At 39.6% G+C, this 22,988-nt stretch overlaps 1 protein-coding gene across 13 annotated transcripts in view; it reads left to right on the forward strand.

The window, feature by feature from the left end:
• The window catches only part of NDST2 (N-deacetylase and N-sulfotransferase 2), a 138,730-nt gene that overhangs the window by 31,833 nt on the left and 83,909 nt on the right, over nt 1-22,988 (forward strand). For 11 of the 13 annotated variants that reach the window (XM_069019369.1, XM_069019365.1, XM_069019362.1 and 8 more), the window contains exon 2: nt 351-429. The gene's annotated coding sequence lies outside the window, so the exon portion shown is untranslated. Of the gene's footprint in view, nt 1-350; nt 430-548; nt 680-22,118; nt 22,146-22,988 lie in introns of those variants that run through there. The other 2 variants (XM_069019363.1, XM_069019373.1) reach the window with 2 other exon arrangements.

The following is a 22,988-nucleotide window of genomic DNA, read 5'->3' on the forward strand; positions in this document are numbered from 1 at the left end:
TTCTCTGTCAGTTACAGTAATGGAAATTAGAACTCTCTTGCCTGGTGGACTGTCAGCTCTTAAAACAAACCAAGGTTTCTTAGCATATTCTGTGCCTCCTGCTATTCCTTTTACATACTTGGGGACTGGTTTCAGTGATTGAGAAATACTGCCTTTGCTTTCACTTGATATGTTTTAGGGAGACACAATAGTGTGTGCACTGTGTTACTGAATATTTTCTGTTTAGAACAAAGTGTTTGGTCACACAGCCCTTGTGCAATGCTCTTTATACATGTATAAAATAAAGTACTCTTTGATCTTTCTTTCCTGTGTATCTCTAATCTAGACCCATTCTGCTTTTTTTTTCCCAGCTGGAGGGTGTACTTGTGAGCCAGGCATTGTTGACTTTGCTCTGTGTGTTGGCTTCTGAACAAAGGCACTGCTGAAAAGGTGAGTGCTTAACTTCCATCCTCTTTGATGCAGGTTTATGTTCAGAGGAACTGATAAATTCACACTTGCCAACTGATAAATTCAGACCTGCCAAACCTGTCACCTTAAACTGTATCTAGGTTTGCAGTGGAGAAAGTCTAATCTACCAGCTCATAAAATTGTGAGCGTCAGCCATCGAAGCACTGTGAGACTCTGGTTTAGTGCAAATTGTGGGGTATTCTGCAGCATTGGAGGCCGCAGAAGCTGAAAGGTAGGCATGTTTCATCTCTTGAACAGATCTGAATTTAGACCTAGAGAAATCTCTGAGACCCTGAAAATAAACAGTGATAAAAATACTATACCCACCCTGTATTCTACACGGAAAGGGATGGCTGAGAGGCATGCATGACTACCTGTTTCCTACACAGTTGTGTGAATTTTTCATCAAATTTTACGTTTGCCACATCAACTATCTTCTGAAGGTAGCTGAGGTACCTGAGCATTAACTGAACAGGCTTTTATCAGATTGACAAGACTATTTATAAGATGGGGAATAAGTTTAATGGCATTGCTCTGCTGTGAGTACTTATCAGGAGTTTTTCAAAACCTTCCCCTGCAGTCAGTGAAATACTGAGTGTGCCAGGCATGCAAAAGTGCAGTGACTAAGGGGAGTGCCAAACTTAGTTTATAGGAAATAAGGAAAACTTTGTTTATAAGAAGTTACTAGTACTCTAAAGAAGGGTAGGTGAAAGTAAATGTGATATTGTAATGCCTATATTAATCTGTTTTCCATGAGACTGTATTAACCATCATCTTGCTAAATTTCAGGGTGTATCTTTGAAACCATGAAAGGCAAGGCAAGATTCTTCTCCTCTTTTTGTGTCTAGATAAATTTGTCTGATAAAGCAAGATCTTGCTCTGTGATTCTCTTGCTCTGTGATTCTCTTGCTCTGTGATTCTCTTGCTCTGTGATTGTAATGAGAAAAACCTATCTAAGGACTCTTGTAGTCTCCTAACTGAAGGACACTAAAATCAGTAGTCTACTGCATACAGCTCCAGAAGTAGTTGTGTTGTGTCAGAAATGTGTCCCTGGATGACATTTGATGCAGCAGTATGCATCGAATTTAAGATTACAGTTAGGTTTGGCATGTTTCCTCTATTGGGAAGTGGTGAGGAGCAGTCATGAGGAATACAGTATGAAGAAAGATTTGCAAGCAAGGAATAATTTTAATTTAAGAGGTGGCAGGTAGATGTAAGGATCTGTCCTGGAAGAAGTTACAGTTATGAAGTTGCAATTTTATTAAATAATCATAAAGAATAATTCTCTGTACCTGTGGGGTTGTAGAGAATAATCATTTCTAATAAGGTTGAGTTCAGCAATTACCCTGGTACTCTTGAGGCAAAGCATTTTTGGTCTTTCTACCATTAGTGGCTAAGTCATGTGAGACTTAGTGGTACAACTGAGCTGAGTTGTGAATGGCATTTTGGGTTTTTTCTTCTAAAGCTTTCTGTTGTAGACAAGGTCCTAAAAGCAAGCAAATCTTATGTGTTGAAAACTGTAAGGGCAGTTACGGACCCTCCATGTGATGTTGTGCTTGTCCTTTAGAAAACATGGATTCCTTAAAAAGAAGCAGCCCTCCCCCCATCCCAAGCAAATTCGCTTGATTTTATTTCCCAATGTGATGCTTTTATAAAGTATGTAGTTTAAGGAATCTGCATCAAGTTGCTTCTTTCCTCTTGTCATTTCTCTCACCCTTCTAAATGAGTTACCGTGTTCCCTCTGCCATATCCATGTAACTGGCTGAACTGTAGATGTTTAGTGACTTTGTGCAGCTACAAAAGCAATATATAATGCACAAGTCTGATTTTTTAATCAGACAGCCTGATGAGACCAGAGATACAAGTATCACTGGATTTAGTGATGTAGTTTTAGGTATTGAAAGAAGCTGATTGCTCATCTCTCCTATTTGGTGGTATCTGTTTCTTTGTGCTTTGATTCGTGATGCAGGAAGGCTTAAATATCTTTCTTGATACACATAGATTCTGTAGAGGGATCTTTGGAGTCCTTAATTGGCATACTGCATTTTTGCTTCCTTTTCCATACCAAGAGAACTGATGATTTGGAACTGATTGTAAGTACGTAGGTTTACTGCAGGAAAACTTTCTAAGACCCCTTTTGAGATCCTCACTCACACCAGAAATTCAGGCACAGGAAAAAGTTTTGGACCTCTGTGTTGGAAACACCAGATTTGAACAAGGAGTTCTGTTCTGCTGAGAGCTCTGGGCATATAGGGCTGTATTAGCAGCAGCTGCCTGAAGCAGGCCCTTCCTTCTGAGGTATCTTTTTCAACCAGACATCTCCCTCTCCAGTAAGCAGTAGTATCCTTGTGATTCCTTGCAGATGCCCTGGCTGTTGTGGACTAGAGTGTATGAGGGTGGATATTGCACTAAATTTGGTGTCTCTCTCAAGTTGGCAGGATTGTTCCCAGCTGTCAGTGACTCACAGTAGCCGAGTTGCTGTCTCAGAGTTCAAGTTAATGGAATTTGCAGTTCAGTTTCCCTTGATTTGTTTGGCAGAGATGAAATTTCCCATGAACTAACAAGAGGGGGAGGGAGATTCCACAAAGCAGTAGCTTTGAATGTGTGTTGGGTCTGAAAAATTTCTGAGAGGTGCTGTCCTTACTTCCTCAGCTCTTCCTTGGGAATAACTCTTTGCCAACAGTCATGCTTTCAGGTGTTTCCTTTTGTTTTGTCTAGCTTCTTCCACTGTGCTTATTGCTGACAGTCTCCAGTTTCCAGAACTGCATTAAATATGTGATAAATGTATGCCACATGATTGTCATCTTACTCTTTCTCTGAATGGATGGCAAACTTCATTTGGATTTAGAGGTTCTGTTTTCTCAGCAGGATAACTACTATATTTATGCCAAAGAAAAAGGGCACAAATGTCATCAATGCAATTCATTCATAGAATTATTTTAGTTACCGAGCAATAAGTTACATTTTATCCTGTCTTTTTTGCCACTTGACATTTTTACCAAACAGGTTGTCTTATGGTAATATGAAGGGATTTTTGAAATAACTGGGGTGTACCGTGTCCAGTGGGGACCTGGTTTTACGTGTTGATTTTGACAGTGGTTCTAGTAGTGTGGGATTCCTCTAGAGAGCCTGCTGGACTCCAAGAGAACTGTGTTTGGATGTAGGCAGTATTAAGTGCTGGCTCCTGATCAGCACTGGTTCCTGATCAGCACTGGTTCCTCCAGAAACAGTAGGAACTTTTGAATTTTGTTTATTTTCTTTGAAGACAACTGTTAGGTGACTGAGAATCATTGTCAGTTTCCAAAATAAATAGGTCTTCTGAAGCTTATTTGCTTTCTTGTTGCTCTGTTACAGAGTATCAGAATGTTGGAAGCAAGTTCAGTCTCTACACTTGTGGCTCCATTATACTGCATGTGAACCTTGGGCATGTCTGTGAAGAGTATTTTCTAGTTCAGGGTGGTGTTAGAAAATGCATGGAAGTCCAAGAAAATAGCAAATGTTTGCTATTTAGTGTTGTGACTTTTCTATTTTCATTAATCTATTAAAAAGAAGCTCTAAGAACCCAGAGTAAGATGATGATATTCAATTCACCAATCAATAAGCAAGGAAGGGAAGACGTAATAGATAAAATTTTATTTTCTGGTTATACTAAGCAAGAACAGCCCAAGAAGATTAAATGTGTATGTGTTTCAGACATGAGGTGCATTTTTCCATTAAACAGGATTGCCTTCTCCTCTCTAGTTCTACATTAGCTTCCTCTGTGTACCATTTTATAAACAAGACCTATAATCCTGTCTTTTTCAGTGGTATCACAGATAGTGAAACTCCTCTGTATGTAGCACATGTTTGCCACATTGAGTTTATAGGGCATGCAGTGAGGTTAAGGACCCTTTCAGGGTACTTTTCTCCATTAATACAAAGTACTTGTTTTACTGTCCGGTAAAATCAGTTTTTTATTTTTGTTACATTCACCATCACAAGGAAATATTGAAATAGTTTTCCTGCCCCTGACTTTTTCTCAAGGCATGTGGAGGGCAAGAGTTTCACATGCTAACTGCTGAAAACTTGTTTACGTGAATGTATTAAGAAACGGTAAAATCAACTTTTTACAGCTAGAAAGTCAGTATGTAGTAAGCTCAATTACCTTAAATCATGGTGTAGACTTCTTATTCAGAAAAAAGTTTACCTGAGTTTGCTGTGTCTTTGGCTTTCTTTCTAAATGCCTGAAGAATAAAAGCTCCTTCTGTGTATGTCAAGGGATTTTGTAATGATCTCCCCTACTGATCTCAGTGACATATTCAGTTCTGCAGAAGTCATACAGTACATGCAAAAATTCTTTATCACTTGGTTTTTTTCACCTTGGTGTTGTGGCACTGACTTTGGTGGTCGTTCAGACTCCTAAGAGCAGTCTTCACTAGAGGACACATTGTAATTAGTATCAGGCTGATTGGAGTAACCTATTTATGGTCTTAGAAATGTACTAGAAATTGTGCTTAGAAATGTACAATAGGTGATAATACTGAAAATATTGTGTAGATACTGTTCATTACCTGGACTTCAATGTGCAGTGTTTTGTAGTCACTTTTAAAGGCCAGGAAAGGATACAGGAGAAGGAGGGGCAGAGAGCTACATACACAAATGAGAAGTACCACAGTACCAGATAAGTATGATTCTAACTTTAAAAAAATATTGAATACTTCAGCATAGGTAATTTAAAGCCTATCAGGCATGCATGACTGATAGAAAAGAGGAATAAAAAGAGCCAGATAGAAAACAGATATAAACTCACACACTACAATGTGTGAGTCGATTTCTAAAAACTGTTTGTTTCTATGAATATTTGAATTTAGCTTTTATTGAAACTTTTCAAAAAGGTGGAATGGCTTATTTCAAATTGTCCAATATTTGGCCAACATAAACTCCAGCTCTGAATTGTCCTCTTTACTATCATACAGTTTCCTGATTTTGTGAACTAATATCATTAACTACAGGGAAATAGTGCATCAAAATTCACTGTTTCTAGAAGAAGCTTTTTGTAGAAGGGGGGCTCCCACAAAAGACTTAATAAATTCATCTTACTTTGTCCTCTGCTCTACCTTTTCACTCAGTTCTGTAATTTATAACTTTTGTTCTTCCTTGCCCTCTTGATAGTTCAGAATTCCAAATCATTCTCTCCTTGCAGTTGCTGTCTGAATTCATTCCATCTGACTTCTTCAGTCTAATATAGGAAAGCTCAGACAAAGCATGTAATCTCACGTCTTGGAAGTTAGAAATCAAAAACATGTTTCAAGTGAGGAAGGGACTATCTCTATCTTGGAGTACCTGAACTGCTGCCCTAAGTGGCTGGTCCTGTGTCAAAAAGTGAAAAATCTGATAAATTTCCAACTGTCCTCAAGATAGCTAGTCAAAACCAGAGCTTTTAAGACAAGAATACTCTAGACTATTTCTTTTACTGAGCCACTTAAGGGTCTCTGAATGTAAGGGAATTTGCTCTACGTGCATGTAGCATCAAAGGCAGTAAGTGTGCTGAAGTCCTTCAGCCAAGTCCTAAAGGCAGCAAGCAGTCTCAGGGTCAGCTGTGCAGCACTGACTAGTTGGCAAATTGTCTTCCCAACCTGGAATGGCACCTGGGGCCTACCGTTTGCCATGTAGTTTTTAAGAAAAGTATACATTTATTCTTTTGGATCCATAATGTTTTAAAAGTGGTTTACAGCTGCATGTTTGTTCCTCTCTTCTCCTAGTTCTCTATGACTCTAACTTGTGTTTGATCTGTTTTCTTGCTCTTTTTTCTTGAGCTGAAATGTTTTATCTTGTCATAAGAAGAGGTCCCTCTTGCTTTTATTGTCTGTATTGTAACCTCAGTAGCTGAATTTGACGTACAGTAGTTGCTTACTTTCCAAGACAGCAGAGGTGAGGAAAAGCAGCAGCATGAAGTGGGTAGGTGCATCAGTGTAACATATGAGAGAATAGTGTGATGATAAAAGGCAATGAGCTTCTAAATAAGCACAGGGAGAATGTGTGTGTGTTAGAGAGGGAGGTGTCTCAAAAAGCTGTGTTTGTTCTCTTGAGGCTCCCGAGTGCTATAATTGAGTCAACATGTCAAAGTGAAGTTATGTGCTGAGCTTTAGGAGCAGGGAAAACTGCATCTTCTGCACATACGGGGTTTGGATGAACCCCATCTTACAGCGATAATAAGTACTCTGCTTTTGCATTGCTGAAGCTACAACTCAACAGAATAGCTGTCCAACCAAGCTGTATAACTGATGTCTCTCTAAGAATTGCTTTAAATCTTTGGTTGGGAAGCTATGAGTAATTGGCTTTGCCTTTGTTTCTGATGCGGATGTGAACAAAGATGATTGAACAGAGGGGAAGATGACTGAATGCACTATTGAAATACAGGCAAAACAAACTGAAGGGGTCTTCCTTAATTTATTTCTGAGTCTCAGAGAAACAAATACCTGTACATCTTGCCATATTTCTTATGTTGGTGTAATGTTTTGGGGATATACTGACTTTTCTTTACTGTTGGATTTTTGTGTTTTAAATGGATGGAAAAGGGTTGATTACAACCCTTTGTCCTGGCGGTTTGTTGCAGCCTTTGGCTGTGTGACTTCATGAATGATGCTGCACTGGCAGCTCTCTCCTTGGCCATAGCTCACTGCAGCATTGCCCTAGGAATTCATATGAAATTGAAAGTCCTTTAAAGTCAGTGTTTCCTTGCTAACATGTTAATTTTGTCTTGATTGGGTTTTATGTAGAATATCTACCTTTGGTGCTTTTGTATTTTTTAAATCACGCTTACTGACATATCTGATGTTCCGATTGTTTCCATAGTGACAGCAATGGCAGAAACCTGAAAAAGGAAGGTGACAGCATTGTATTTTTAAGATGAACTGTTTTACAGAGGAATGGTTTGATGGGGTGGGAATACAGTTGATTTTTTCAAGCAGTAACAGAATATATTTTTTCAAGCAGTAGTACTTACTTGGAGGTCAGAGAAGAAAGATTTGGTTTGATATTTTGGCATTTATTTGTGTGGGGAAGCAGTGAGCACAAGGTTAATCTTAGATAATATGAGGTGTTTTCAGCAACATCTCCTTTCTTGCTGCTCCAAAAGTTGATAAAATCTTGAAATGCAGAAAACTGAAATATGCAGATTATCTTCACAGGAAAGGTAGAAGTCAACATGCCTGTGAGAAAATGTGTAACATACTTCTGCTTCATCATTTCTCCCAAATTCATGAACAAAGTGCAGGAAGCTTTTAGCATTAAAATTCAGACACAAAGCTGTTAGTGAGAGCTTCAGCCTTCTTTTCTCCTTTGGTAAAACCAGTCAGTTGTCTTATTTTCTGGGAACAAGGCTTTATTACCTTTCATTACATATCATATTGTTTGCATTTGAAAGTAATATACCTTGAGAGAATATAGGCATTGGTTTAGAGTCCATGCTGCAACAGAGAGGGGTTTTTTTTAAAGTGTTTTGTAGGAGACACAAGCTTCCCTAATGTTCCCTTTTGTAGTTGGTGTTGATGCTTCTTCCTGTCGTGCAGTCACTTGAAGCAGTTGCCTGAGATGTGATGTATGCCCACTGTTCTTATATCAGCACAGGCAAGTGAGAGGAGATAATGTGAGAGATGCTTGTAAATTATGTCAAATATTTTCATTCAGAGACTTAACTTTTTTCTGTGAAGCATTGGTTAGCATTCTGGTTTAGTCACCATACCCGGAGGTATTTAAAAGATGTGTAGATATAGCACTTAGGGAGACACTTAGGGACTGCAAAGTCTACCACTTGGTTTGTTTTAGGTGTACCTGACAGTGACAGGTTAATGGTTGGACTGCATCTTAAAGGTCTTTTCCAACCAAACAATTCTGTGATTTACAGCATGCTTTTCCTGCCCACCCTGTCACAGTGCCTGGGATCTGTGGTCAGGTTTGGGACCTTGTGCCCAGGTAGTTCTAGAAAGAGCCTAGAAAGAATAAGTCAGGCTGTGCTGCCCATCTCTAGGTGGCAGACACATCCTCCAGCCCTGGGGAAATCAAGCAGGCTGATAGTAAGACACAGGTGCTACACTCCAATTTAACACATTGTTAAATTCATATCTCTTATGCCTTCCAGCCAAAATATGGTATCATACTTTAAACTGAATATGTGTTACATCTTATTACACTGGGGGAGAAGAAGCCGGCAGCTGGGAGTTTGTGTTGCTTTTTAAGTTGCACAAGTTACTTGGTTATTTGTGCCTGAGGCCTCTTTGGTCACATCTGCATTAGTACCTCACCTGGTTCTTCTATCATTGTGGTGTCTTGGGAGTGGAGTGAATAAAAATACGTAATTTATGATTCTTTATATTTATCTGAAGTGTTCTGGTCAGCTTGTTGAAAACTGTTTGATTCTGGTTTTCCATTCACCTGAAGGAAAGGGAAGTTTCCCAGTTTTTTACCAGCTGGGATCACTGTGTAAAACAGGGAAGTGATTAATAACTCATGGGAGAAGTTAGTTGTAGCAGAAAGGCTGAAGAAAATTGTCTCATCTGTTCTAATTAATATCATCTTATTTGCAGAATGATACAAGTTTAAATCAGTTTCTTCTTAAGAGACAGGTTCATTTATAGATACTTAAATTGTTGAAATGCTGGCTTAGTGGAAAAAAAGATTGGTTAGTTGGTGTTATCTCCACTCCCTCACTGCTCCTCTCCCAAAAAAATCCCCAACCCATTGTTTTTGTATTATTTACACAGATAGAGTTTTAAGGCATTGCATAGTGTTTTGCTTTAAGTAGTGTCCTGTGTCCCAAGGATACATTGGACATCACATGTATTTCAGTAGCATTATGAAATGTGGCCAGAAACAGACATTTAGACATGCCTCTGTCGTGTGAAACGTATTTAATTTCTTCATCTGTGAAACTTATAGGTTTAAATTCACAGCTTCATCTGATCCCCTTGGAAGGAAGGGGTAGTGTTTTTCTTTTTTGCACTCCTGGTGATAGTAGTTAGTGCTGATTCATTGCTGTTGACCCCTCTGCTGCTTGTTGAAAGATAACTTTATTTGCAGAGGTATCATGGTGTGCTTAATTTGGTTTGCTGAATCTTTGTAGCTCTTTTAATCTTACATGAAATAGACAAAATCCTAAAGGAAATTGGGAATGAAAAGAAAAAAAACCCAAACCAAAACTAGCTATTCACATGTAAATGTACCTATTAAAGCTATAGACCATGTAGATTTAGCTAGTATTATATTAATTTCTTGAAGTAGAACTTTCCCTTAAATCTTGGGAAAACATCTGCAAGGAAGAAAGCATCTCTTATATGTCTTTTGCTCCTGTTTTCAATTACAGGCAGCTGTCTGATTTATACTCGGTGAAAAAGCTAATTGTGCCCTTGTAAACTCTTTTAGTTTAGAGGGAAACGTATTTATTTGCATGAAAATGTTTGCATGTGAAATACTGAAAACCTTTCCTGCAGATACAAAATTGTAGAGTTCAAAATGTATACGCCTCTAATGCTCTTCTAAAAGCTGTTCCCTCCTTGGCTGATAGCTTTCACCTTGCCATGTGTCATTAATGTTTACTGCTATTTCAAGTTCTTGGATAACAGATTGAGGTGACTTTGTGTGCTGTTTAGATGGCATTAGCCAAACAAATTGTTAGGTCTCTTACGGTCATTTGCTCTTTGTCTCTTAGGTAACATGAAACTCCTGTGATGCAAAGGATTTTGCATTTATTCTTTTTGTTTCTAAAGTAGTGTAGAGCTCCTATTTTATGAAAACTTTTTAAAACACTAATTAAAAAAAATTACCCTCAAGTAGGTTAAAATTTCAATCTTCACCTCTATGGTGAATAATGCTGATTCTTTTGAAGAGCTTTTTATTAAAGTCTTATCTTTGATTAATTTTGTGGCACACTTGAAAATAGGAAACTATTGGGTTAATATAATTTTGCTTACTAGAGAAATATGTTTTGAAAAAATTGTGAGTATGAAGTCCACCTCTCCTGTTTTGGGGTGGTGTGTCTGCAGTGGGAAATGACTGGTAATTCAGTGGACAGTGTATTCTTTTACTGATGACACACACATTGTGTCGTCATGCCAGCCCTGTCCCTATTCATTCCTACCTTGAAATCACTTGTATTGAGAATAGCTCAGAGATACTTCAGCCATGGTTGTCAATTTAAATCAAGATGCTTTGGCTTTCCAAAGTGCTGTCCTCAGAATTTTTTGAGGTCTGGATGATTTCTGTGTGCTATCCAATTATGTTTTTTAGCCTTTTTTATTTCCAGAAATCTTTTTAATATATGGTTTGAAAAATTCATGTATAGTATTTTTTACTGTTTTGTCCTCTGAATCTTTGAGTATCTGTCTTTTTTGCTTGTTCTTTCTCACTGCTGCATTTCAACCAGGTAAAATATGAGTTTTATTCCAATATGCTCATAAGTGTAAATTTGTACTTTTTTTGTCATAGTTATTAGGAATTGTCTTTTGTTAAGATGGGATGAAATTGGGAATGTTGCACCAAAAAAATAAATGTTCCTTTCCCACAGCAGATGAACTTTTGACATTCAAGGGAACTTCAAAGCTGTTAAGCTAACAACAACATAAATTATTTCTGTGATGGTGAATGCTTTCTGACCTGAAATCAAAATGGGTGTTTATTCATTAGATGCTTAATGTGTTGTTTAATCCCAGAAATAAAAATTTCTTCTTTAAAAAAACCAAAATATCAAACCCAAAAAAGCAAACAAAAAACCCCAACCAACCAACCAAACAGAACTAAAACACTGTACTTGAGTCTCTTGCCCTGTCAACTTGATAAATGCCCTCTTTCCTTTTTTGGTGTCATTATTCTGGGACTGAAAAGTACTGTCTTATATGAAATAGAAGGGCATTGAGGACCAGAAATTCTCTTGGTGAAGAGTGACTTGTGGCTGCCCTGCCGGTCCCTGCTAGGAATGTTTGCTGTTGTGTCAATTTATGGAACAGTATCAGTCTCTGTGAGTATGTGTGGATCTGAGTGACTGAGCTTCCCTCAGGGTTAGGAGTAGGAACAGGAAAGAATTTGGTCTCCACCATTTTCTCATGTCAAGGAAGTCTGGGGCTGGAGTGTCTCTCTGGTGTATTAAACCACCTTTAAAGCCATCATCTCTGGGACAGTGTAAATTCTGGCTCAGTCTTGGCTGTGTTGGTCAGTGGATGAATACTTAAAATGTGACACATTTGCTAGGGTTTAATGCATCTATTTTTTTTTTTTTTTTAACATAGAACAGGATTGCTCATTTCCCTGTTTTAATGTTTTACTTCAGGGAATAGCTGTAGAAAGCATTCTGCTGCTAAGTCATAGCACCTGGTGTACTGGGGTGCCTTGGGAAGAGCATTGCCAGCAGGTCGAAGGACATGATTCTGCCCCTCTACCCAGCCCTAGTGAGGCCACATCTGGAGTGCTGTGCCCACTTCTGGGCTCCTCAGTACCAGAAGAGATATGGAGCTCCTGGAGCAGGCCCAGCAGAGGGTGACATAGAGGATAAGGGGACTGGAGCATCTCTCTTATGAAGAAGGCAGCTGTACCTTGTTCAGCCTTCAGAAGAGACCACTGAGAGGGGACCTCATCAATGTCTGGAAGTATCTGAAGGGAGGGTGTTGAAAGGATGGGTCCAGGCTCTTCTCAGTAGTGTCAGGCAGAAACTGATGCACAGGAAGCTCCACTTGAGCATGAAGAAGAATTTCTTTACTGTGCAGGTTATTGTGCACTGGAACAGGTTGCCCAGAGAGGCTGTGGAGTCTCCTTCACTGGAGATATTTCAGAACCATCTGGATGCAGTCCTGTGCAAAGTGCTCTGGAATGACCCTTCCTGTGCAGCTGAGTTGGACCAGATGACCCACTGTGGTCCCTTCCCAACCTTACCCATTCTGTGATTCTGTGTTACAGTAAAGTCACTTCCACATGTTAATTTTTTTGGTAGGCATGGCAAAGTTTTCAGAGCAGGCATCTACTTGAAAAAGGTGAACTTAGTTCTAGGCTCACAGCAGTGGCAGCAGCAGATCTATTTGTTACCTGAGCAGGTGCAGTTCAGGATGCTGTGATGTGTCTGCTGCTGCCAGTGCTGTCCCAGTGAAGTTCACTGCTGGTTCACTTCTCTGTAAAATTGCTGTCAGTTGAGATGGTAGTTTTTGTAATGCAAGAGCTGTGTGGAGACCACCAAACTTGATCAGAACTCAAGTCAGCTTCATTCTCAGCTAGCCTGAAGCTATTGATGTATTTCAGCTTTTATTATTGCCTGGCAGGCACACATGGTGGGCAGTCCTTTGAATCTTGGCTGTACTGTACTGTTTATTCTTCTGTTTTGGAAACTGGATAAGGCCTTGATTCTGTGTGGGCATGCTTCACCCTTCACTTCAGTACCTCTCAGTAGGGTGCCTTTTGAGATACTAGTTTTAGCCAATTCATAGTAGATTTGTTTCCAAGGTGTGTGTGTCTGTGTATGCCATTGTTGAGACACAACATTTTCCCTTCTGGTGGCTGAAAGAGAACACACAGTGGGCACTGTGGTTGGTATGACTCTATGCTCTTGGACTAGTTTTTGTCACATTTATGAATATTGGTAACATTGTCGGTGTCTTCTTTCTTGCCTAAAGCATGCTACTAGAACAGATTTTGGAAAGCTCTTCGTTTCTGTGAGTATAGTTTTTGAATCACAGGAAGACAAGTGGATAATGTTAATAGATGGCAACTCTTTGAAGTACATTAGAATCAACTTCAGAGAGAAAAAAAATCCCTTCCCTGAGCTGCAGATAAACAACAATCCTTTCAAGCCTTCAAGAGGATCAAGGTGAAACTCAGTGAACAGCAAGTGCAGAGAAGATGATTCTTCTTGGTGGTGATTGGAAAAAATACATTCTTTCCTTTTTGTGCTCCTGTAACAAAGCAAAATAACAAAGTACTCTCAGATTGTTCAATGAAAGGAATATAAAAAGCTTTTTATGATAAATGCCCTGATCTTAACAGATGTGGGTCGAACGGATATATTTTAAATGGCATGGAAATATCTCCTTGGAATTCTGAAATATCTTCAAAACTAGCTGAAAAGAACTGAATTCATCTGATCATGTGGGTACATTTAACAGCATTTATTTGCTTATGTAGAGTTGTAGGAGGCTGACGTCTTCCATCTGAGGTGTGTGTCACTCCCACTTTAGTTGGCTTTACCTGGGAGAGAGAGAATGGAGCAGTCTCATTTCTCATTTTCTTGTTGAAGTCTTCAGGAAAAAGAGAAAATAGTTCTAAGCTGTGGACCTGAACTACGTTTCAAAAGGCAAATATGCCCCCCTTTGCCTAAAGAAAAGACTGTCTCAGGAAGATAAGTTGGAGAATAAGTAGCAAGTGACTGTAGGATTGTTCCTGCTGAGGTCCCCTTTTGGTTTTTCCAAGAGTCAGTCTTGGAAGACAGAGGAGAAAATGAAACAATTTTTTTCAGAGGAGGAAGGTGATTTTCGAAAGCAAGAATGTATTCACATGGCTTTGAAATTATTGGTGTGGATAAAGGCTGAAATTCAGTGGGCAGGGTTGTATATTAACATGTCTTATGGGTTGCTATGTCATTAATGGTAAAGACGTAAGAAATTGAAAGCTGCCTATCCAAAATTAAAATTAGTACAATGAAGAAAAATTCATAGTTTTTAAAAAACTATGATCTTAAACATATTTGTTGATACATAAGGACTACTGGGAGAACTCAAAACAACTCTGCAGGTCACCTTTAACAAAAAGCTCACTGTATAGATAATAATATAGGTTATAAAAAAAGTACCACACCACCAGCATGTCCCATATACAATACAAAAGTGAGAACAAACTCCAAATTGAGAGGTTGTGGGTTTGCGTGGGGGAGGGAGATTTAAATGTGTTCTTCAGGAAAGAATCAGTGTAAAGAACTGAGAAAAAATATGGCAGCAGCCAGGATTTACAGAGCTTTTCAGTGCTTTGTTGGGTTATCTTGCGTAAGTGCTTTAGCCAGAGACTCTTTTCAGTAGCTGCATGGGGCCAGCTTGGAACACAAATGTGCATGAATCCAAATGTAATTTCCCTGTTGAGCACATTCTGGCTGTGACAGCTCAAGTTATGAATGTAAAATAGCAGGAAAAAAGTTCAGAAGATGACCAGGCCTGAAATGTTAATAAGAATTGACTTACCATGAGATCCCTTGAGACTGGCAAAGGTGCTGCCCGAATTTTAAGTTTGTCTGCTTCCATGCTTCATTTTGGTGTGCCTTGGAAAAGAATAAATAAATGCCTTGTTTTTATCTGTGCATCTAAGTGGTTCAGCATAACAGAAGTAACAAACGTTTTCTTCCGTGTAAGACGCAAAGCAGACAAAGAGAGCGATGTTAATCCTCCACTCCGGTTTGTGGTCAGAGCTGGCTCACAGACTGAATCGGCATCAGTGGCTTTGATCTGTAGACAAGAAGTACTGTACAGGGAATGATCCTATCTTTTCCCTTTCAGACAGTGCTGTTTTCTGGGGGGCAATAATCTGCAGTTTTCCCAGATTTCCAGTGTTCAGAAGGCATTTGTCTTTCCTCTGGGTAGGACTGGTGCAGAATAAGGGATTTCCTCCCCCCACATCAATACATTGCTTGCAGAAAGGACACCTCATCGTGGCCATGGGATAGCTTGTCTCAGACTGTGCAGGCAAGGAAAGGGCTTTTCTCTCTTCTGCATGCAACTTGCACAGCAAAGAGAAGTTGCAAAGTTTGCAACTTTTCCTGCGTCTTCAACATCAGATTTTCCCGGGTCTGTGCTCTCTCTCTTTTTCTTCTCCAGCCTCCTTCCATCTCTTGTTACCATGGAGAATGAAATGCCTGTTCCATTCAAGTTGTCGGCTGAATAGGTTTTGAGGTTGATGGATGGTGAGAATCTCTTACCCCTCCTTCTCCAAACACCGCCCCTGCCTGGTTCTTGACATTTCACTTGCCAGAGACTGGCAATCAGTGAGTGGGAGCTGAAAAGAAGGCTGGCAGTGTCCTGCTGAGATGCTCTTTCAGTTTGTGGATGAAATCAGCAGCCGTGAGAAGGTCTTAAGGACTTTGGTGCAGTGCCTTGTCCTCAGGCTGACTGAGGCATGAATGCTCACTTGAGTGCATGTTCTTGCTTCCCCAGAACACCCAGGGAAAAAAGGATTCATATGTGAAATTTGTTGCTGCTTATGACTGTTTCAAGGGGTGATGTAACCTCTGCAATGTAAAGGGAAAGGTAAGGAATGAATGAACACAATAAATGCTCTGGCATAATCTGTTCCTCTCATATATACTTCTTTATCCAAGTCCACATCACACCAGAAGTGGCATTTCTTTGCTGCAATCTGACTTGCGAGGTTTCCTGGCTGTGATGCTGAAGTTAGCAGGAGACTCTGTGTTTAGTGGGATTCCAGCAGTCCCTGTATGCACTGACTGCCTATGTGTGGCATCGGTAGTGCATTGTCAAAACAGATTTCTGAGTAAGGTACCTTTTAATAACAAATACATGGAATTGTGGATATTGACAGGCCCAGGGTTGAAATATGATTTTGTTGATGTGCATGAAATGGAGCTGCAAAGCAGAAAAATTAAAATGATAGCTCTGTAAAATTATACAGAAAATATTTCTTTGTTGTTATTTATTACTTGTCATGCAAGATAACTGTAGTTTTTAGAGGATATCAGAAAAATTTTCAGCCTATACTGAAAGGCTTAAGCCTGTCCTTTTTAAAGGAGGGGTTGTTTTGACTGATGACCACATAATGGTGGTTTGTGAGAAGTGAATACCTGGCATTGTTTAATAGATGTGTGGATTTTGCATCCGGAAGTAAAAGAAGATGTTATGATTTTAAAATTAAATTCTGGCACTGTTTCCAAGTAGAAACATTCCACAAACATATCATTGTTGAGAGAAGAGAAAATATTTTTGTGAGTTCTCTGCTAAAACACACTGTGTCAGGACTGTACCAGCGTAGGAATTAATAGTGGTGCTATACCTTAGTGGATGGCATTTCAATGTTTTTGAGATCATATATGGAAATTTGTCCTGGGTGATTTTGAACAATTGTGCTTGATAAGTGACTGTGAACTTTCTTTCAATACACCTTTTCAGCACCTTGCACTGATAAATATTTCCACACCTTCTATGTATTCCTGAACTTGCTAACCAATACATCTTTCCACAATACCACCAACAGCTTTTGCATCTGTCTTAGCTCCTCAAGAGTTCACTTTACATTTGATGCTTTATGTCCTATTTCTTGTTGGATTGTTGTCTCCCTGCTGGAATTTTCCTACTGTGCAATTGCTTTTCCTGTTGTGCAAGCTACTTACAAAATGCTAGCATGTTAGCTGTTTGGCCACTGGTGTGTTAGAAGGGAATTTTTAATTCCTGCATCAGAAAGGCGTGTGTATGTCAGTACATACAAAATAAATATATGAAATATATATGAATATACCATCCAATTCCTTAAGTAGTTTATTGTAGAGAGTGTAGTAGTATTTTTGTTCCCAGAGCCTGGGATTTCCTAGAGGGATGTGCACACAGAGGATTTGATTGCCTGTGACTTTCAGTCATGTAAGATAATACATGATAATATGCAGGGCTTTGATTTCCTGGTTTGAACCTGGTTGGCTGGGGTACTGCAGAAAAAAATAGATTTTCAAAAATACACCACTAGAGCAGCTTCTTTCTACTATAAATACATCACACGTCAGGTGGAGTTGAGAGAAAGTGTTACAGAGAGGAAAAAAGGGGGGGAGTCCATTGGGACAGAGAATGATACTGTCGTTTGGGATTAGCTTCCCGATAGGAACTCAGCTTCGTGTAAGGGATGGGGAAAGAGTGAGCATCTGTTTTAAGATGGTGATTTTGAGTGAGCAGCATCAGCATCAAAGTTACATGGGTATTTCCATTTATTGTGTTAACCTGCTGGAGTTTTTTGATTCAGTATTATCTTCTTTATGAAAAAAATATACTCCTAGCATCTCACGGGTTTGCACGAGATAAAATCCCGAATCTTTCTCTCACATTCTGTGAGGATTGTTATGCTAATAATTTTAGAGATTGTCAAAAATTTTTCTGAGTATTACTGACAGGATTCAATCTCTGAAAAAAGATCTTCCAGTTTTCAAAATGGATGTATTTAAATTCACTTTGCCTTCTGAAATTCTTCCTTTTCCCATCACCAAGATCGACCTTTACTTGATTGGGGTCTTTTGATTTTTATGTTTTCCCTGAGGAGAATTTGACTGACTAAATAAACGTGTAATTAGGCCATATCTCTGCTTCATTCCATCTGGTCTTTGGTTAAATTATTCTTGGAAAAATTCTCATGTCCTACTCTTTTTAGATTCAGAGGAGTTTGATTCCTTTTTCCCTTCCTCTTTTCGTATCTGAATGGCAGCCAGAGCTTGTAATTTTTTTATCTTGCCCTTGCTATTTAGATTTGGGCAGCTGGAGAACAATCCATCTCTAAACCTCCTTCTTCTTGCTAGATGTTTTATTTCACCTTCTCCTTAGTGATCAGTGCCTGGGTTTCCGTCCAGAGCTTTCCTGGGCAGTGCAGCAGGGAACTGACCTCATTTGCTTCGGCTCCACTCCTGTCCCTGCTGCCTAGTGCCCCAGACAGTGAGGATGGGCGAAGCTTTGTTCAGAGCAGCTGGGGAAAAAAAACTTGAGCACGCAGCAGATTGAAGCTGTCCATCCATGGGTTTACAAAGACAGGTCTTTGGTGATTCGTACTTTGCAAGTTACCTTTGTAACCTTAAAGTCTGGAAAATTAATTTTATTAATTTGCCAAGGCTTCCTGCTTATCCTGATTGAGTGAATTTTGAAGCCCTTTATTACAGGCTGGTACATATGCAAAGAATGAGCATCGTGCTCTCCAGTAACTCATTCTCTTATCTCAAGTGTCATTTACTGGAATCTCCTTACCTTTTGCCTCCTGTAAAATGTAAACTGAATTACAGACATATAATTAAATCAGCATATTAAGTGTGTGAGGAATGAGAGGCAGTGGGAGTTTTGATGGCCATATCCACAGTAAGAATATTAAAATCTAAATCATCAGGTATCTAAACTATTTTCTAGTGTATTGAGAGCACTGGTTGTATAAGAACAATTTCCAGCTGGATGAATTATGTTTCTGTGCTAGGTCAGCACTACAGGCTATTATTTTTCCTCACCTGGCAGAGTGGCTGCTTCATAAACCATGTGGCTGCTAGCTAAAAGGCTCAGATTTGCAGTATTAGTGCTCATCAAGGAAGGGGACACTTGAATAATTACTAAATAGTTGTGAGATTTTGACTGGGGAAAAAGTGACAGTTTCAGGTACTGATGCATTTGCTTTTTCCTGTAATCCATGTCCAAGTCACTATGTTGCATTTGGCATACCTCATATTAAAACTACCTTGGTCAGTGTCTGAGACTGATTTTCTGCCTCATTTTTTGTGCATAAGCGTCAGGCACATAGTGTTGGTGCTGGCGTTATCTAAAGATATCTAGGAGCGTTTGCTTCTCAGAGATGAGGCTTTTTAATTTATTTTGTTTACTTTGTATTATGCATAGCAATTCAAGTTCCTGTTGTCTTGCCATAATCCAAATTTGGAACACAAAATTAAAATGAAAAACTGTAAAACAAAGCACAGAAGGCATGACAAGAAGTGGGATTGATCTCTGTAATGTAAATATTATTTTCTCTAACCTTGGATTTCTGAATAAGTGTCGATGTCAGTTTACTGTGAAGACCAGGAATAGCAAACTGTTGTGAGATGGAGTCAAATCTGGGTGCAACATGAGAGATGCCCCTTGTATTTGAGTGGATTTGTGTAGTGTATGCCTCACAGCCAGCTGCTGGCTCTTCCAGATTTGTCCCTGTGAAATCTTCTCCTTTAGTCTTGTTCCAGAGCTGTAGCACTTGACTCCAGTACATCTCTCTCCAGCCAGTCTGGTTATCTTTTGTTGGCTCTGCAGTGCTCTTCCCTGGCTGTGATACTGGATTGTTTTTCTATCAGTAGAGCAAAAGGATAGGAAATAGGCAGGGGAAGCGATATCTGAAACTGGTATTGGCTGCTGTTTTAAATGAAAGTTAACATTTTTCATAGCAGTGACATACTGTAGGAGAAACAGGAGGGCACACTAGGGAGAGGTCTTGAAAACACTGCTTGTATTTCAGTCTTGTTCAGGGTTTTGACTCCTAGAACACATTCAAAGTTAGTTGCCAGTTTAGAGTTTAGAAGTCTATATGGAAATAACCAGTGTTTTAGTTGCATAGTGATTCTTGAGATACAGGACAAGACACGCACATGAAAAATTATTGTTTAATGGACTAGGACATTCTTTAGCCAGCCTTTTTATCTCCTGCTTTCCCCTTTAGTCTGTATAATAAAGATACTGTTTTGTGAAAGGTGATCTCAGACTGTGCTTCTCTTGGAAATCTCAGTGTTGCTCTCATCTGCCAGAGTTAAAACATTCCTGTCTTCAGTTCCTACAATCAGGGAACTGTAGAGTGCATTCGATCAGCTCATAAGTCTGACTGATTGATAATAAATTTTGGTGGATTATCTATTTGGATCAATGTGCTATGAATAGCCAGGGATGTGGGTCCACCTCTTTTGCTGGCAGCCACTAACATTGCTTTATGCTCCTTGCAGAGCTGAACCCTGAAGCTCTTAATCCTCCAACTGAGCACAGCCTAGCCCTAACCCAGTATTACATTGCAGCTGAGTACAGACAAGCTGCAGTATATAAGCAGTATCTCAATGTAGTACAAGAGCTGTGTACATTGAGTGGTGATGTGAGTTTTCAGACTCAGCTGGACTGAGTATCATCTGCAGGAGTCAGGTCAACCCTGGGCCGAGCAGGCATGGCCGTAGGTGGAAGCGACTTCTCTTCCATCCTTCTCTGTCTTCTCTCATTATTTGCTCTCTCTTAGGCTTTGCCCCATAGGACTGACTACCTCTTCCTATTTCGTGGAATCTCAAACTTGAGTTTCATCTGTGTTTTGCAACCCCACAGATCAGGCATTGCTTGAGGTTAATCACAAACACTAAACCCATGCTCCCCTATGACATCCTGTGATGCCTCTGTTCCTGTGCAACACTGAGCAGCAGAAGCTGCCTGTACACAAACCAGATGTTAGTGACCTCAGCCAGAAAACATTAACTGGATTGGCAGGGGTGCTGGCCCTGGGTTCAGATGAGAACCAACAAGATGCCAATCAGGAGTTGCCCTCGTGCCCTAACTTGGAAATTGTTGTTTGGACACTCTGCTTTGGCAGTTGATCTTCACAGATGGTTTGGATCTTTTATTACCTTCGCCCAAACGCGTTTTTTTTTGATTTATGGTGTATAAATGTATTTATACAGTAAAGGAGGTTGCTTCTAGTCCCATCTTGCAATTTCTGTATTTTATTTAATAGTTGCTTCAGTTTAAAGAACATGGGTTTGTTACTCTGGATCATGGATATAAATAGATGCCAGAAGCATGAGGCCTTATCAGCTGTGAGCAGCTGTACTTGCCTTTTCATTTTAAATCTAGACACTAAAGTACAGATAAACAACAAAATGCGTTTTTCTGGAAGGTAAAACTTTAAAATTTGTTGGAATTTGTTGAAGGTTGTTGCCTCTCTGCTTAAAGTAAACTAGCATTACCATTTTTGGGGAAGGCTCTGACCTCCTTGTTCGAGCTCAGAGTTGCAGTTCTGGGTGGTGAGTATTAACATCTGTAGTGCTTTGGTTTTGAAATGCCATCTGTGTATGGACAGTCATGCTTAACCTGGTATACTGCTTGCATATATTGGACAGCTTAGAGAGTTAAGTCTGATTTCCTTCAGGGTATCATCTTTATATACTCTTTGCAGAAGAGTATATTCTCTTGGGGAATGCCTGAGGATGCTGGCAAGTGAAGAGGAATATACACAGGCAAAGCTTTAGAGGACAGGATTTTAAACATATTGTATGGGGGATGTAGCAAATAACCTTTGTTAGCTTGATAGGTTAATTTTCAGTATTTTTTCAGAATTACTTTGTAGACACAGAAATTTGCTTTCCTTCCATTTAATTTTTGCAGCTAATGTTTTATTATTCGGGTAACAAGTTATCCATACTGAAATCCCAGGCTCAGATCTGGAAGCAGTACATAGGTTTTTGTGTGGCTCAGACCCTGAGCTAGTTCACCTGCTGAGCCCTCACCAACTTTGCTCAGTGTTAGAGCTGATGTCTCTGTTTTGTGCTTCTGAAACGTGGCATGCTGGGAAGCTGGTTTTGAAGGTGCTGGAGGAGCATTCAGGAGCCACCTGGGGTTGACAACTCTCAGGTTTAAACTAAAGCTCTGGCTCTGCAAAACTCTAAAGCCATGGAGCTGACAATGGCAGCAGTTTTAGGAGGGATAACTGGCGAATGAGTACCACGTATGTACTGTGATCCCTTCTGAGATTTCCGATGCGGTTTCTTATGCAGCTGCCTTTGTACTTCAGCAGAATCTTCCCAGAACCTGGAGTCCTGCAAAACATGGTGCAAGGGCACAGGGCTTTGGCCTCTGTACAAAAGGGTTTGTGTGTTCAGGTTTTCCTGTTATCTGACTATTCCCGTTATCTGGCTATTCCCATCCCCCACTGTTCTCGGATAGTGGAAAGCCAAGTTAGTATGTTAGTGCTGGATTGAGGGCTGTATCAAGTGGTGTCTGACGAAGGTAAGAATAAAGTGCTTAGTTATAATTTAATCTTTACACTCTCTTGATTGTGTTACTTTTGAAATGTCATAAAGTACGAGTAATCAAGCTGAGTAGTGACTCTTCAGGTTTTCAAGGCTGTATACTTTTAGAAATTACTTTTTTTCCCTGTTGGTATTGGCACTGAGTTATAAAAGTGTTAGAATCTGTGCTGGCTATCTAGCCTATGCACTGTATAATAGTACTACAGTGAAGTACATCAGCATTTATATACATTAGCATATACATATACATACATACTTTCAGATGAAAATACTGAGATACAGATTGAAAATTAAGAGGTTTTTTTGTCTGAATCAATTCTGAATTGGGCAGAATCTTCAGGGTAGGAAAGGATATAATGTCCTCATGTATGGTGTAGCTATTAGTATATTAGGTCTAAGGGGTTTTCTTTTCAGCTTTTCTGTTTTGTCCAGTATGCTCTTCAGAGATCAAATTTTTGTAGCACAATTATTCAAGGAGTACCTGAGTATGATGATATGCAGGGGATACGAAGATGAAGCAGTAATCTTCTCCAGAGTGCACCTGTAGTTATTTTTGGCACTAGCTTGCTGTACTTTCAAAAGCAGAATCATTCATTTTCCTTCAAGTGATTTTATCCTCCAGAGCTCAGTGGGATGATTCTGCACAAGATAGGGAGCTGTCACAAGTTCCGTCCTATGGGTTGCTTGGATGTTAGGAGCTGGAGCAAACTCTACTGTTTCAGAACAACAGATTTATTTTCTCATCATCACCTTCTGGGAACAGTGGTAATAAGAGATTATGACTTGTTGTCTCCCAAGTATTCCCTCAAACATGCATCCC

Source organism: Aphelocoma coerulescens, chromosome 6, assembly GCF_041296385.1.
Source record: "Aphelocoma coerulescens isolate FSJ_1873_10779 chromosome 6, UR_Acoe_1.0, whole genome shotgun sequence".
Lineage (NCBI taxonomy): Eukaryota > Metazoa > Chordata > Aves > Passeriformes > Corvidae > Aphelocoma > Aphelocoma coerulescens.